This window comes from Entelurus aequoreus, linkage group LG02 (genome assembly GCF_033978785.1).
Source record: "Entelurus aequoreus isolate RoL-2023_Sb linkage group LG02, RoL_Eaeq_v1.1, whole genome shotgun sequence".
NCBI lineage: Eukaryota > Metazoa > Chordata > Actinopteri > Syngnathiformes > Syngnathidae > Entelurus > Entelurus aequoreus.
In genome coordinates, this window is record NC_084732.1 from 29,324,221 (window position 1) to 29,338,081 (window position 13,861).

A 13,861-nucleotide genomic window follows, 5' to 3' on the forward strand; every position below is an offset into this window, starting at 1 on the left:
TAAAACTACTTAAACAATTTTATCCAACAACAAATACTACTGAAGAGATTTCAGAACCTTTAACATTTATTACAAACCTATCATTTCAAACCCCAGATAAAATTAAAATAGCAAAAGTCGTAACAATGTAAAACACTGGTGACAAACACCAGTTTACAAACTACAGACCTGTTTTTCTACTTTCACAATTTTCTAAAATTAACAACAGACTGGACAACTTCATAAATAAAAATAAAACACTCACAGACAACCAATAGGGATACAGAGCCAACATCTCAACATCAATGGCATTAATCGAAATAACGGAAGAAATTACCAGTTCAATAGATAGGGTTACCTAACTCTAACCCTAACCCTAACCCAAAAAAGGTGCTGCTGCTGTGTTTATGGATTTAACAAAAGCATTTGACACAATCAATCATAATATCTTAATAAACAAATTAGGAAGATATGGAATCAGAGGGTTTGTCTTGAACTGGGTAAGACGCTACTTAACCAACAGGAAGCGATACGTGAAGATAGACGAACACACTTCTGCAGAGCTGAAAATATTTAGTGCCATACCTCAAGTAGCAAAAAAAACGTCAATACTGAATAAAGCCAAATATGTTCCAAAAATCACTTCATATTCTTTACTTGTCGCTAGTGTTACCATATCTGAGTTATTGTGTAGAAATATGGGGAAACAACTGCAAATGTGCGCTTCATTCACTAAGTGAGTTACAAAAAATATCAATTAGAACAGTGGTTCTCAAACTTTTTTTTGTCACCCCCCACTTTGGACAAGGGGGAGTTTTCAAGCCCCACCTGCCCCCATCGCCCCAACAGAACGCTAATGCCAAGCTTAACATTTTCAAATTTATTGAACATCAAGTAACATCAAGTTGTATACATTCAAACTCAATAACATAAAATAACATCAAGTTCAATAATAAATAAAATAACTGTGCAGCTGTGTTATAACTTGCATCAAGTTCAATAATAAATAAAATAACTGTGCAGCTGTGGTATAACTTGCATCAAGTTCAATAATAAAATCAAATAACTTGCATCAAGTTCAATAATAAATAAAACAAAAGTGTTATAACTTGCATCAAGTTCAATAATAAATAAAAAAAAGTGTTATAACTTGCATCAAGTTCAATAATAAATCAAAAAAATTGTTATAACTTGCATCAAGTTCAATAATAAATCAAATAGAAGTGTAATAACTTGCATCAAGTTCAATAATAAATCAAATAAAAGTGTTATAACTTGCATCAAGTTCAATAATAAATCAAATAACTTTCATCAAGTTCAATAATAAATAAAATAAAAGTGCCACTTTGCAAAAAAAAAAGGAGGAGCTATGCATTTTGGCAAGACAGGGCAAGTGAACATGAGTTTTACACTACTCCAGCATTAGTGGCTGCAATGAGCCTGTTTTGCACTGCACAGCTTTTCAAATCGGGGTTGCAGGCTTGACACTGCCACTGTTAAAACCTCATGTTAGGGGCTGAGCTGCCTTGACGCGAGTGCTTCCCGGTGAATGACACAGTGTGTCCAATGCGCATTTGGCGCAACCCTCTTTATTAGAGCCTGCAGCCCGTTTCTTTACCTGCCATGGTCTGTGCGCCATCAGAGCAAAAGCCCACACAGTTTTCCCATTTAAGGTTGTGTTCTTTGAGGAAACTGTCCATTATCTCGAACAGCTCATCAGCAGTGGCTCTATTTTTTATGTATTTGCAAAACAGCAAATCCTCGCACAGTGACTCGTCATTCACAAAGCTTCACCTTAGCCCCGCCCCCATTAGTTACTGTTGCTATGTCTGTAAAACTTTCGCTCCTACCTAGTAATTTAAAGCCTACAGGAAAAATAAGTAATTTATATTTATTTATATAGCGGATTTCACAGACAGAATCATAAAGTGATTTACAGTGTGTATAGAAAATGAAAGCATAGTAAAAAAAAAAATCTAAGAATATAATTTAAAAAAAAAAAAAAGTAAAGTGAAATGTCCTCCCGTTCCTCGCGCCCCACCTGTCATGTCTCTATTCCCCACCAGTGGGGCGCGCCCCACACTTTGAGAAACGCTGAATTAGAATAATACATAATGGATATAGAGAACATACGAACCCCTTATTTATTGAATCACAAATATTGAAATTCGACGATTTGGCGCATTTGCAAACAGCTAAAATTATGTACAAAGCAAACTATAACCTGCTACCCAAGAATTTACAACAATTCTTCTCAACAAAAGAAGATAAATACAACTTTAAAGGAAAATGTAATTTAAAACATTTGTATGCGCGTACAACATTTAAAATGTTTAACATATTCGTATGTGGAATTCAATTATGGAATTGATTAAGCAAAGAAATCAAACAAAGCACCAATATGATACTGTTTAAGAGACTGTTCAAACTACAAGTGTTCACAAAGTACAAAGAAAAACAATTATGATGAACATCTTGAACCTTTGTGGACTTGGAGAAGGCATTCGACCGTGTCCCTCGGGAAGTCCTGTGGGGAGTGCTCAGAGAGTATGGGGTATCGGACTGTCTGATTGTGGCGGTCCGCTCCCTGTACGATCAGTGTCAGAGTTTGGTCCGCATTGCCGGCAGTAAGTCGGACACGTTTCCAGTGAGGGTTGGACTCCGCCAAGGCTGCCCTTTGTCACAGATTCTGTTCATAACTTTTATGGACAGAATTTCTAGGCGCAGTCAGGGCGTTTAGGGGATCCGGTTTGGTGGCTGCAGGATTAGGTCTCTGCTTTTTGCAGATGATGTGGTCCTGATGGCTCCATCTGGCCAGGATCTTCAGCTCACACTGGATCGGTTCGCAGCCGAGTGTGAAGCGACTGGGATGAGAATCAGCACCTCCAAGTCAGAGTCCATGGTTCTCGCCCGTAAAAGGGTGGAGTGCCATCTCCGGGTTGGGGAGGAGACCCTGCCCCAAGTGGAGGAATTCAAGTACCTGGGAGTCTTGTTCACGAGTGAGGGGAGAGTGGATCGTGAGATCGACAGGCGGATCGGTGCGGCGTCTTCAGTAATGCGGACGCTGTATCGATCCATTGTGGTGAAGAAGGAGCTGAGCCGGAAGGCAAAGTTCTCAATTTACCGGTCGATCTATGTTCCCATCTTCACCTATGGTCATGAGCTTTGGGTTATGACCGAAAGGACAAGATCACGGGTACAAGCGACCGAAATGAGTTTCTTCCGCCGGGTGGCGGGTCTCTCTCTTAGAGATAGGGTGAGAAGCTCTGCCATCCGGGGGGAGCTCAAAGTAAAGCCGCTGCTCCTCCACATCGAGAGGAGCCAGATGAGGTGGTTCGGACATCTGGTCAGGATGTCACCCGAACGCCTCCCTAGGGAGGTGTTTAGGGCACGTCCGACCGGTAGGATGCTACGGGGAAGACCCAGGACACGTTGGAAAGAATATGTCTCCCGGCTGGCCTGGGAACGCCTCGGGATCCCCCGGGAAGAGTTGGACGAAGTGGTTGGGGAGAGGGAAGTCTGGGCTTCCCTGCTTAAGCTGCTGCCCCCGCGACCCGACCTCGGATAAGCGGAAAAAGATGGATCTTGAACCTTTTTTTATTTTTTTTGAGATAATGATTATTTAGGTATTTAATATTTGTTTACTTATACTATGGTATATTATTTATTTATTATTTATTTATTCATTGTTCTGTTACAAACAGAGAACAAGGAAATGGGATAAAATTGCTATGGTATGAAAAGGGGTAGGATTAAATAAGCTCTGCTTCTTCCTACTCCTTTTCAGACGTGCTGTAATGAAACAACTGAAAATATGTGATCCATTACATTGTATCGTATGCATGTTCGAAATAAACAAACTGAAACTGAACCTAATAGAGAGTACTGTATTACAAAAGCAAAAAAAAAGAAGCCATTTCATCATCTATTGTAGAGCATAAATTGCACTGCAGGTTTAATTCAATCCTTGTGAATAATTTCTCACAAGTGTAGCTCCAGACTTTTAATTAATACATTTAATATAACCAAAATAAATTGAATGACCCGGGTATAAAATACTCTCAAGTCCTCGAGCTGCATTCCTTAACATTGTGTCCTTCAATTTAAGACATCGCCTAACCAGCTGTATTAATAGTTTGATTCAATTTGCTTAACAAAATGTACATGTATATATACACACACACACACACACACACACACACACACACACACACACACACACACACACACACACACACATATATATATATATATATATATATATATATATATATATATATATATATATATATATATATATATATATATATATATATATATATATATATATATATATATATATATACTGTATATGTCTGTATGTGTGTGTGTGTGTGTGTGTGTGCGTTCGCGTGTGTGTGTCTTCATGCATAAAGGTGTCCCCTGGTGTCTGCAGCGATGTCTGTCAGCCCATCCAGGCCCCACCCTTCGTCTCTCTTTCACCACCATGCCTACACTGTTCCCTGTTGCCTTGGCAACCTTACGGCCAGTCAGGCCTCTCTCGCTGTCTTTGGGGACACAACGGCGACTTCTGTGCTTGCCTCCAAGCAGCTGGAGGATACGCCCGGGGTTATCAAGAGAAAAAGGCCCATGTGCTTGTTTTTTTTTTTTTTAACCACCTACACTTCCCCAGAGAGACCATTAGCAGCATAAAGCACAAAATAAGTCAATGAAGATGTTTTGTTTGCTAATGTGTTAAAAAGACAAGACTGCTTACTCTTTGTTTGTTTTTCAACACAGTTTCAAATAGCTTGTCCAAACCTTCTGGCATGTCTGGTTTGCAAAGCCTTTAAATGCATAATAATTATATATTTGACTATTCTACAGTATGTTTAAAGAAGAAATGTATGAATTCAAAAAGAATGAAAGTAATAAGACAAACAAAAGTATTGAGCCGTTTTTTTTATCCTTCTGGCCTACTGTACTTCAAGCTGGTGCTTAGATGAGGAAGTGAGTCAAAGCAAAGTGAAAAGTAAGTGCATAATATAATATCACTATACTGTCTGTGGTATCAACAATACAGCAGATAATACCAAGTTGCTTTTTGCAATTATCACAATAATATTTGCTTTTGTTTAAAATGATGACCAAAGCTATGTTTACAATATATATTTATTTTTTATATTTCAATAGTTTACGCGTTTCCTATGTTACACCATTCTTCTTATCTTCAGCATGTACTCAAATCTGAGCTATATGGAGCTGACCTTAATATAAATGTTTTTGTTTTTTTTTATTAAAAAACTGTCTCAACCGTCTTGTATTTTCGAGTTCTAGCGATTGTTACATAAAACCCCCCCAAAAAGTGCAGCCAAACTTTTCTTCTTCTTTTGGCAGAATAATTTGTATATTTTTAAATAACTGAAAATAAGAAAACCATAGATGTTCCCAAAACAATATTAGTTTTTGTTAAAATGTTGACTAATTCAGGATCGCTAAATATTTTAATGTTTTGACAGTTTACACATTTTCTCTGTTGGACAATTCTACTTATCTTCAATAGGTACTCACTCCAATCTGAGTGAGTTACCCTAACCCTGACCCGAATATAAGATGGTATTTCTCCATTTTAAAAGAAGTGTTGGTTGTCTGGTTTTCGGATTTTAGCAATTTATCCATGCAAACCAGTGACGCCAAACTTTTCTTCTTCTTTTGGCAGATTAATCTTTTTTACAGACAGCTGAATATAAGACAACCCAGGATTTCTCAATACTTGTGTTTTTTATTTATTTTGAAAACTACATTTAAACAATTAATAAAATAAAAAGCTGCTTTGATCAGTGTTATCTTAAAGGGATCATATTATAATTTTTTATTACATTTAAAACACTTCCTTGTGGTCTACATAACATGTAATTGTGGTTCATTGGTCAACATTTTGCATAGATGGTTCAAAGACCATCCTTGAGCCACTCTCTGACCATCTCTTCAGTATGCGTTGTTTTTTGGGCAATCATATTTGCGTGGCTCTACTTTGACAGCGTCATCACCCCGTTATCCATCTTGTAGCTTTTAGCATTTCCATAGCGAGTCTACTAACAGATATAAGTTCGAACTATACACTACTTTGTATTAGAAATGGCAACAGCCGAGGATGCATGTGCATGTACGAACCAGTCTGCCCCACAACAAGATGATAGAGAAAAAGAAGGAGCTTTATTGACTACAGCGTCGGACTACAATGGTGGACTCGCACAAAGCTCTACGGGTAAATCTCTACCATTTATGGAAAAACGTCACAAATTGGGCCAATAAAAAAAAAAATGTCTCGCTTGGAGGAAGTATGAAGGAAAGCAAGATTGTTTTATAAATAGCTCCACTATGTATCCAGGGTTTGATTTAAAATTTTTGAGACATATGGGGATCCCAAATACACAAAAACCTGTACCAAAAGGTAAAAAACTTGGTTTTGCGTAATTGGTCCCCTTTAAAATTAGCATCATAATGTAACTCCCTGTTTGCTAACTTGTTCACAACCTTTGAAACACTTTAATCTTTTACAGTGGCTTTTTGTGGCATGACTGCATCTCTTAAGTTTACTGCTGGGTGTGAGTCACAGGAAGAGCAACTGTGACTCACATGGGCAGAAGTCGTTTGACGGCACATGCTGGTTTGCGTCTATAAGTCTCTCATATAAGTTAACTCGTCTAGTTCAGACCATTCTTCACGGGAAACTATGAATCCGGCTCAACATGGTGTGTGTATTGAACATATTACTTAAAGGGGAACTTTTTGGGAATTTTGCCTATTGTTCACAATCATTATGAAGGACATGGCAACGGATGGATTTTTTAAATGAATTCTAACTCGTAAATTAACGTAAATAAAAGTCCGCTTACAGCTGAGCCAATGGGAGGTCCGCCCATAAAACCAAATAAACAACCATCCAAAAACCGCCAACAATACTCCGCATTTACATTTCGTGACTTATTAACCAAGTATTAATGATGTTATTATAAGCGCTAACACAGACAAACGTTTTATAGCAACTAACTTGTGTACTTATGTTGACATCCCCGGCTGGTGAGCTGCTTCCTTGCCTCGGTGCTGGTGAGAGTTAATTGTACATCATAAATCATGCTTCTCACCTTGATAATAAAAGGATGAGGACCTATTCCCACAAGTTGGGACACTTGGACAGCCAATTTAGACCTGAAAAATGCGAGGAAAACACAAAAAAAGGCTTGGTTCCACCCCCTTTTTCTTTGCGAGGATTATGGTCAGTCTACATCTTAATCAACGTTCCCTCTAAGGTGCGCGCCTGTGTAATTGTGCACTGCTCAAGCGTCCTCTGCGCACGGCAAATCTATGCCACGCACAAAATCAAATTAAAAAATAAGCGCATAACAATTTTCGACACACGGACACGACAGAGAAAACAGTTTTTGTCATCATTGTTCAAATATTGTAACGTCTGTCGAGACGCTTTGAGGACATGAATTCCATCCATCACTTTACTGAGCAAAACTCTTTATTGTCGGCCATAAACACATCACCAAAACATTAGTAAAAAAAATTATATCTAGCAAAAGTGGTCATTTTCTGCACTACAAACCAGACCAAAAGCAACTTTGTTATATCAACAGCAGCCGCTCGCTCTTTCTCACTTGCACCAACACATGCACATATGGCACTTAGCCAGTGATGCGTTGACAGCCACACAAAAAGTCGGACAACTCCAACACCACACATAAAGTGTCATTCCCGGCAAGAAATCTGCGTTCAAAGAACTCCGGCTTATTAGTGATTCCCAGAGCCCTAAAAAAGTCTGCGGGCTATAGAGCGTTTTCTGTTCGGGCTCCAGTACTATGGAATGCCCTCCCGGTAAAAGTTAGAGATGCTACCTCAGTAGAAGCATTTAAGTTCCATCTTAAAACTCATTTGTATACTCTAGCCTTTAAAAATAGACCCCCATTTTTTTAGACCAGTTGATCTGCCGTTTTTTTTTCTCCTTTCCCCCTCGCCGGGTTATTCCGGTTCCGGTGACCATGGATGAGATGCTGGCTGTCCAGAGTTGGGACCCGGGGTGGACCGCTTGCCTGTGCATCGGTTGGGGACGTCTCTGCGCTACTGACCTGTCTCCGCTCGAGATGGTCTCCTGCTGGCCCCACTATGGACTGGACTCTCACTGTTATGTGGAGCCACTAGGGACTGTACTTAGAGGGGGGGTTACCCACATATGCGGTCCCCTCCAAGGTTTCTCATAGTCATTCACATCGACGTCCCTTGTGTGGGCTCTGTGCCGAGGATGTCGTTGTGGCTTGTGCAGCCCTTTGAGACTTTTGTGATTTAGGGCTATATAAATAAACATTGATTGATTGATTGATTCCAGGTCGTTACACTATGATTTACCAATCAAATGTGTGCTAATTATTCTAGTGTAATTTATTAGGAATCTTAATTTATGAATATTAATCATGAAATGCTGTTAGTATATTAAATAAATACTAATAAAAATATATTTTTTACAAACAGGAAGTATCAGGAATGTACACATGATCCCCTGCTTACATCTCATTGAGCAACATGTGAATGTTTTAATGGGAACTAAATGCAATGTCTGAAAGGAGTACAAATTATTTCCAAAGCAGGACCTCCACCCAGACAAACAATACAAGTACACAGTTCATGAAAAACAATATTTTTTGTTATTGTCATTGTAAGTGGGCCTAAACACTTATATTAGAAAATAATCTCATGGAAATGATTGCTGTCATTTGATTATAATAATAAGAGAATGTTGTCTGTCTATCTGTGTTGGCCCTGCGATGAGGTGGCGACTTGTCCAGGGTGTACCCCGCCTTCCGCCCAAATGCAGCTGACATAGGCTCCAGCACCCCCCGCGACCCCGAAAGGGACAAGCGGTAGAAAATGGATGGATGGATGGAGATTGAACTTGTTATTTAGTCAGGTTTGGGACAGGTGTGCTGCTGGTGTAGCCACGGTGTGCACGTCTGATGTTGCTCACATGGGCTCCACTGAATGCTCAGGGAGTTTTTGTGTTGGCTCACACACATGAACAATTAGAGGGAACATTGATCTTAATGAGAATATATGAACATCCTAGCAGTAGGCATCCTAAAGAAAGCAGCCATTGCACAGTAAGTGATGTTTTATTATGTTTGTTGGCTCTCATGAAGTCTGCAGGGAGTTATAATCAATGATGTTGTCGAAGAAAAAAGCGAAAGTCATGATGCACATTTCAAATGAATGTGCCGCTTACGCTTAAAATAAGCAAAATATATAAATATTACATCTCCTTATAAATGTGCCTGTTACTACATTACATATATACCTACAGCAGGTATATACAACTGTAATGGAGATGTGTGGATGTTTTTTAAAGACTTTGTTGGGAGAATAGAGCGACTCCCAAAATCGCCATTGTAAGCGGACTTTTGATCGCATTTATTTACTATTTAAAAAGCATTAAAAAGGAAAAACGTATGTGTTCTTGTCTTACGTAAGGATTGTTAATGGTGGGCAAAATTCTAAAAAAAAACTGCAGTTTCCCTTTTGAATAAGCCAATTAGTCTAACGTGGAAAGTGCCTGGTACGACAAATTAGCGAGCTTGTCAAAAATACATGAATCTTGCTTATAATTCCTTTTTTGCAGTGCAGTAAGTACATTTCTAACCTTGTCGGCCATATTTGTAGAAACAATGGACCAAACCTTTTAAGAGTCAGTTCCGGCCTCGGCCACTTAGAATGCACATGGTTCTTGCTCAGCGGAAGTATAATTCATCAATGTCCTGACATCACTATTAAGAGCAAAGCAGATGTTAAGCTGATAACTGCAGAGTGGAAAGCACTTCTTGTTGCTACACAATGTTCACACTGAGCGGGTACTTTCCTACATTGTGTTAATAGTCGCTTTTATTAAGTTTATCCTTTGGGTTAACTCATCACAGCCTGTTTTTTTTATACACAGTTTCATTCTTAACTTGGTTTGGAATGACAGAAAATCCTCACATACTAATTGGTCTTGACTGGATTATCAGTGAAATTTCGAGACAGACAGACGCTTCTTCCTGACGTTAGAAAGAGAAAGAGCGACAAATAAGGACTTGTCTCTCACACAGACATCCTTGACTGTGACCGAGGTTGTGTGGAACATTTTGTTTTGTTGGCAATGACACACAAATAACTAGTGAGATAATAATGAAATGACTGGAATATTATCGTCCTTATCATCCTGACCCCCATCAGCTTTGAAAACAAACACTAGAGACCCTCTGAACGGTTGAAAGTGAGTGGTGAGACATGACCCACACCTTATAAGGAATTGTGGCTCGTAGGAATGTTCTCCTATTGAGCAAATTTGACTTTTTATTGATTTTCTAACAGTAATGTGTCACTTGAGCCTGGTTATGAGAGACAAATCTATCATCTCCCTCATTGTTCTGTCCTACTTTTGAGAGAAGAGGCACTCAAACAGTTGCTTTCGAAGTGTTGATTTGCCGTGGTGTCATGGATTAAGTTTACACTCCAGGCCAAAGTGAACCAAATCAGATTTTTTCTAAATCTGATTTTTTTCCAGTTGACTATTTAGTTTACAAGTAAAATGTGATCTTAATCAGAGTCCAGTATAAATGCGCACAATGTGGCTCCAATGTGGCCCCAATGTGGCCCCAATGTGGCCTCGACGTCATTTGCATGCACAGTTCGATAAAGTGAAAACAAAGCAAATAGGGTTGGTACCAAAATGTTTTAGATGCATGTTGATACTTTTCAAAATAAAGGGGACCACAAAAAATGTCATTATTGGCTTTATTTTAACATACAATCTTATGATACATTAAACATACGTTTGTTGTTGCAATCAAAGAACAATTTTGGCCTTTAAATCAAAAAAGTGAACATACTAGACCAGTGGTCCCCAACCTTTTTGTACTTGCGGACCGGTCAATGCTTGAAAATTTGTCCCACGGACCGTGGGGGGTAGTAAAAAAAAAAAAGAAAAAAACTTTTTTTCTTTTTGTCATAAAGAAATACAATCATGTGTGCTTACGGACTGTATCCCTGCAGACAACCGTATTGATTTATATTGATATAAAATGTATATATTGTGTTTTTTATGTTGATTTAATTTAAAAAAAAAAAAAAAATTCTTGTGCGGCCGCGGCCCGGTACCAATCGGTCCACGGACCGGTACCGGGCCGTGGCCCGGTGGTTGGGGACCCCTGTACTAGACAACTTGAGATTGAGTTTGAGTTTATTTCGAACATGCATGCATACAACATGATACATCACAATTTCCAGTTTCTCTATTGTCTTTTAGTAGTAAGCAAACAAAGGCTCCTAATTTAGTCTGCTGACATATGCAGTAACATATTGTGTCATTTCTCATTCTACTATTTTGTCAAAATTATGAGGGACAAGTGGTTGAAAATGGATTGTTAAGCTACTAGATAATTTTCTGTTAATATCTGCTTACTTTCTGTTTTAACTTGTTCTATCTACACTTCTGTTAAAATGTAATAATCACTTATTCTTCTGTTTGGATATTTTACATTCATTTCGGGTGATACTACAAATGTTGCTATCAATCTAATACCAAGTAGTTAAAGGTGCCATATGTAATAATTTCATGTCGCTACTTTGCGTTAAGGACACGGTGGTTCGCTTGTAACTGTCAAATTTGCGGGACAAAGCTAAAATGTGTCATCAACACGTATTATCAAGATATGACAGTAAAGCTTTAGTTTTGGCCAAATTTATATCGTATATTGTCTTTATCTCGCAACCCTACTGGTTTCTATCCATCAGTGAGCAACAGACTTGGGAGCTGTAAGTTTGATCATTTTGTTTTCTATACGCTAACTAGCATGATGTTGCTGTTAAAATAAGAGTATAATGTTAGCTTCCAAAGCTATGCTAGAGTTGCTAAGGTTTGTGTCCTTCTGCCCTGCTCTTTACGTTGTTGTATGTATAGTGGAACCTTGATTTACGAACCCCTCTGTTTGCAAATTTTTCGATTTACGAACTTTTACATCGAGCCGAATATGCCTCCGTGTGCGAACCATGTGTTTGCGTACGAACACTTTAGTCATTCATTCATTTTATGTCCCACCTGCAGACAAAAAGCAGGGCGCAGTCTTTCTGTGCACTTTGAGCCTTCTACGTCACTTCTCAGCACTTTAGCATGTGTACCTTGTCTGTGGTTTTTTGCTTTTTGACAAGTTTTGTCCATTTTGCTAACTCAATATGAGTTCCAAAAAGGCAGCAGAGTGAGGAAAGGAGGGAATCACTGTGGAGTTAAAAAAAAAAGACTATTTGCGAGGAATACATTAATGGCAATCAAAAGTATGGAAGAATCGATGAACCAGGCTTCGTACCAGAGCAGGTTTTAATTGTGATGACACCGGACTTTTCTGGAAAATGATGCCAAAGCAGACCTTTTTCCCAGCAGAGAAGGCACTCCTCACTTTCAGCACACACACACATACACGGTCCCTTCCCCTCGATCCCTCCCTTCTCTCCCTCCATCTGCTTCTTTTTTGTCAGCTCCTCTACAGCTGATTTTAAAGGGGAACAACACTTTTTGGGGAATTTTGCCTATTGTTCACAATCATTATGAAAGACATGCCGACTGATGGATTTTTTGGGTGGAACACACGCTTTTCGTGTCGTCCTCGCCAGTTCCAGGTCCTAAAAGGCTGTCAATATGTCCCAACTTGTCGGATTATATTCTCAGCTATCTACTTTAAAGGTGAGATGCATGATTTATGATCTACAATAAACTTACAGGGTGCAAGGAAGCGAGGAAACAGCAGACCACTCGATGATGTAAAAATAGGAACACAAGCTTGTGATCACGGCACCGCTATAGTTTGTCTGTGTTAGCGCTTATAATAACAATATCACTAATACTTGGTTGATATTCAAGTCACAAAATGTAAATTGAGTATTGTTGGCACTTTTTGAAGGGTTATTTATTGGATTTTATGGGCGGAATAGTGGAGCTCCCATTGACTCAGCTGTAAGCGGACTTTTATTTACATTTATTTGATATTTAGGATGCATTAAAAAAAATCCAATGTTGAACGATTGGCAAAATTCCAAAAAAAAGTGCAGTTCCCATTTAAGATAAGCATATTTTAAATTTTTAAATATTTATTATTGTAGCATAATGCTTTTAAAGGATTTGGGGATTTTTGATCGTTTGTGAGGGCACCAAAGAGACTTGTATTTATATTCCTGCGGGTCGGTAATAAAGAGTAAGTTGATCAATCACCCCCTTGTTATGTTTGATATACAGTACTGTGTATCACTTCATATTGCGTTCAAAGTGTACACAGCTTCACTAAAATATTGACTTTTGTCGAGGCTGGAACCCATTATTAATTTTGAAATTGTTTCTTATGGAGAAATGTGCGATAATATACGATTTGATTTACGAACCCTGTTCAAGAACCAATTAAGTTCGTAAATCGAGGTTCCACTGTCTAAGAAAAAAAGAGGGGAAACAAATGGAGACAGGCCTAGCTTATTAGCAATAAAGCTACAGACACACAAAGTGGCGCGTTCCCAGTTGAGATAATTATCTTAAAGCACTTTAAAACTGTCTAAAGTCCAGCATCAATGCTAGGTTTTGGCCAACACGCTCACAAAACACTATTGTGGGACCTTTAAGATGTATTTCAAACAGTTGATGACTACTATAATTTGGGACCTTTTGAGATGCAAGAAGCAATGAACCTTGCTTGTAATGGAGTGTAAACATTTACACATTTTTGTCAGTAGGGGACTATGCTGAAACATTAGAAATTACATGCAGAGGAGCGACATTAATCAACTCTGTAATGCTCAGTGCTCGTTGCAATGCTTTGCAATTTGGCAT